Source organism: Coptis chinensis, chromosome 9, assembly GCF_015680905.1.
Source record: "Coptis chinensis isolate HL-2020 chromosome 9, ASM1568090v1, whole genome shotgun sequence".
Lineage (NCBI taxonomy): Eukaryota > Viridiplantae > Streptophyta > Magnoliopsida > Ranunculales > Ranunculaceae > Coptis > Coptis chinensis.
The window spans coordinates 15,572,382-15,576,892 of NC_141464.1; positions in this window are offsets into that span (position 1 = coordinate 15,572,382).

Sequence of the window (4,511 nt, forward strand, 5' to 3'; positions counted from 1 at the left end):
TGAAGCCGATTCTTAAGGTTTAATGATTCTCCGGTTCATGGTGTTCTTCAATCAGGTTAGTTCTTTATGTTTTTAGTTATTAGTTCCATTGCCCACACCAGGGGATGGAAGTATAGAATAGGGTTCATGTTTTGCAATATTAATATCATGCTACTGTTCTTTACTTTTCTTCTAGTAGTATAGTTCTTTAGAGTTAGGGAAGTATTCTTTGTGTTGCCTTAGAAGGGGTAGCTCAAGGAGTGGCTGCCTAGGGAAAGTATTCTTTGTGTTTGCCGTAAGTGGTGATTTATTGAATGGCCGCCCTATTAGGAAGTACTCCTTGATGTTGCTCTTGGTAATACATTGAATGGCTGCCCGAGCTTACATAAAAGGAAAGAAGATATTAATAGCATAAACATAAGAATAACCTTAAGTAGAGTTAATTGTTAACGATGTTTCGTCCAAGAGGGCATCGGCACTCATTTCGATTGCCTAAGTGTAGTCTACTTGTAAGAACAACCATGAAGCAGAAGGTCATAGATTAAAAGTATTGGTGGATTCTAATCTCTTGAATTCCCTCTCTTATAAATTCTCAATAGTTTAGTTAATTTAGTTTAGTTTAGCATTAGAATCTAAAATCTCTACAGTCATAGTTTTTAATCCCTTAAACCCCCTTTCCAGTCCTGTCCTTCACATAACATACACTTAAAAGTGGAAAGATACCCTACTCATCCTTTACTTATTGAGGGATAATTATGTTTTGATACGCTTCTGTTTTGTTCAACGACCATACACCATCTACATACACAAAAAGAGGCAAGGTCAAATGGCATCGCTGCCGTTTTAAGTTGTTTATGTTTAACGTTTTCTTTCAAGATTAGAACTTTGGATATTGAGGTAATTTTATCCGCATCATCCATCCTTTTGAGAAAGAAATAAGCTTGAAGGACATCTCGAAGACAAAATCTACCATCTAGGTTAGTCGAATCTTCATTCTTTTTATTGCTTTCTTAGTATAGTTGCATTGTAGTTTAGTTTTATTGCTTTCTAGTATAATTGCATTTAGGACATTTTCAACAATTGAAGTTGTAAGACAACACAGCGAAACATCAAACTCTAGTGTTTCTTGTCTGAATCTTGACAAATGGACTATCGTCTATGGGCAGTGATACTTAAGCAATCCAAGTGATTCACCATAGACAACGGGCGAGATACTAGCTGCAAAGCCCAACCTAGTTGAAGGAAAGTAGTTTACATTTTAGTATAATTTAAAATAGTTGCATATTAGTTTAATTGCATTCAAGCATAGTAGGATAGTTTTTTGTTATTTCCGCAGAGCATTTTCTAGTGTATGCCCCATCGTCCATATCATCGTCCAGTAAGAACACAACAGTGGACAAGGTTTAACAACCGACTCACAAGAATACTAGACGAAATTGATACAATGGCCGCACGCAATGATGGAGCTGTTTTGGACACCAATAATCCTGAAGCTATCCCACCCATGCAAGCACAACAGAGGAAGAAGCTGAGTGATTTCTATTCGCAAATCATTGGAGACCCACCCAGCAGTATTGTTTTTCCAGAGACAGAAGCTAACCAGTTTGAACTTAATTAGAGCATCAGTAATCTCTATGCTTCCAAAGTTTAATGGTTCAGACAATATTCAGCTTTATGTTCACATGAACAAATTTCTATCAGTCCTCAAAACTTTCAAGAACCAGAATATCAGGGATGAGAGTATCAAGTTAATTCTTTTTCCACTCTTACTCATAGGTAAAGCATCCGAATGGTTAACTGCACAACCGATCAATTCAATCAACAACTGGGAGAAGTTGAGAACAAAGTTTATGAACAAGTTCTACCCACCCCAGAAGACAGATGCCATGCAGCAGGCCATCAGCAATTTCAAAGGGAAGGTGACTAAAGAATATCATCAAAGCAAGGAGAAATTCAATAATCTGCTAGTCTCATGTCCACATCATGGTTATGATAAGAGCACACTGGCTCATTTTTTCTTTCGAGGACTTTCTACTATGAACAAGTAGATGATACAGTCAATGCATCAAGGTAATTTTACATCATTGGATGGAGAGGAAGCCTACAACTTTCTCGAGAATTTAGCTGAAGACACTTAACAATGGGGTACTAGCAACGAGGACGTAGCTAGAGTGGAGGGGGTGCCGAAGAAATTTGGCAACCAAATTCAAGAAGACCCAAATCAAGCAATGATATCAATTATGGCAAGCCTATCAATAGGACTTGAAACTCTGAACAAGAAGTTTGATCAGTTCCCTATTACTCCTCCAAAAGCAAACAATTTCCAAGCTAAACCTCAGCCAATCAAGCCTTGTTATGCCATTTGTGAGTTATGTTCTGATGAAGGCCACACCACTGATGAGTGTTCGTACTATCTGGATACTAATGCAGAGGCATGTAGTATCAACTCTTTAAGAAGAAATAACCAGTTCAATCAAGGACAGAATTATTGGAAGCCACAAAATACAAATCAGAGGAATTTTCCTCCAGGATTCCAAAATCAGTCAAATCAGTTCCAGAATAACCAGTATCAGTTTCAAAACCGCCAGCAACCATACAGAAATCAACAGTCATACCAGAATCAGCAATACCAAGCCAACACAAATAGAGAGTTAGTACCAGATCTTATGGGTGGATATATTGCCCCTACGCCTCAGTCGAGCAAAGCAGTTATCCCACATCTGGAAGAAGCTATCACCACCATTGTCAATGAGCTGAAACAGACAAATCAAAGAACCTAGAAGTTGGAGAGTAACTTTAGTGTCATTCAAGGCCAGATAGGGCAAATCGCTGCTGCCTTGACGAAAAGATCAAAAGTAGCATTACCAAGCCAGCCGGAGCCAAATCCGAAAGGAAGAGGTGTCCTGCAGGTGGATAACCTGGAGATTACTCAGTCGAATGCTTAAGTTAATTCTGTCACCACTCTGAGGTCAGGCAAGAAAGTTGATTGTCTATGAACCAGGAAAAGATTCTGCGTGGAGCCTAAGGTAACTTATGTCCTCACCATCCCACCCAGTTCTAACATTCCAGATATATCTAGTGTTGTGCCACCAACTGAAGAAACTGTTGCAAAAGAAGTTGAAGGAACTACTGTGGACGTAAGTAAGAACAAGCCATCACGAGTAACTCCACCTGTCACTCCACTATCTGTTACCAAGCCAACCGAAGCCGAAAGAAGAGAACCGATATTGAAGAATCCGCCAGCACCATTTCCTTTGAAACTAGTGAATACCAAGAAGGATGACCAGTACAAGGAGATTTTCGATGTATTTCAGAATTTGCATATTAATATCCCATTTCTGATCGCCATCAAGCATGTTCCCTCATATACCAAGTTCGTGAAAGATCTAGTGAAGAAGAAGACCAACATTTTGAAAGAAGCTTTTATCGCTCAAAGATGTTCATCGTACCTACAGAATCTAGCGGTTGTGAAACTGAAAGATCCTAGAAGTTCAACTGTTACATGCAGAATTGGAGATTCTTTGGAGGAGCAAGCTTTATTAGATTTGGGTGCCAGTGTGAATCTTCTACCATATTTTGTCTACGACAAATTAGGATTGAAGGATCTTAAACCGACTGTTGTTACTTTACAGTTGGCAGATAGATCAGTGAAGATACCTAGAGGAATCATTGAAGACGTCATAGTCAAAATCGAAGATTTCTATTATCCGGTTGATTTCATAGTACTCGACACATAATCTACATCTGGTATGCAGATACAAATCATTCTAGGCAGACCATTCTTGGCCACTGCAAATGCACTCATCAACTGTCGAAACGGTAATATGAAAGTCGAGACCAATGTTTTCCATTTGTTACAGCAACCATAGGAGGTGTGTGTTTTGAACGAGGTATGCATGATTGAAACGTTAGCACAGGATTATCTGACTCATTCATATCCTGCTGACGAGTTGTTGAAAGCTCTGACAGACTCAGACTGTGAGGAACTTAGTGTCGAGGTAATCAATGCGATTTTGGATTCATCACCTATCATGGATGACAGCAAGTTCAAAGAAAAGTTTGAATCGCCTATGCCTGATGGACCATCTAAAGAGCTTAAGAAGGAGCCGCCTAAGCTAGAATTGAAACATTTGTTGTCTACACTCAAGTATGTTTTCTTGGGAGATTTGGGAACCTACCCAGTAGTCATTGCATCAGATTTGACTGAGGAGCAGGAATCCAGGTTAGTAGCACTTTTAAAGGAACACAAGTCAGCTATAGGTTGGACAATTGATGATATCAAGGGGATCATCCCTATGATGGTTCAACATAGGATTCATTTGGAAGAGGATTCCAAGACTTCTAAGCAACCACAGAGGAGGCTTAATCCAAAGATGAAGGAAGTAGTTCGAGAAGAGGACGTCAAACTCCTTGATGCCAACATTATCTACTCTATTTCTGATAGTCAATGGGTTAGTCCAGTTCAAATTGTGCCGAAGAAGTCTGGAACCACAGTAATCGAGAACGAGAATAATGAGTTGATTCCATCTAGG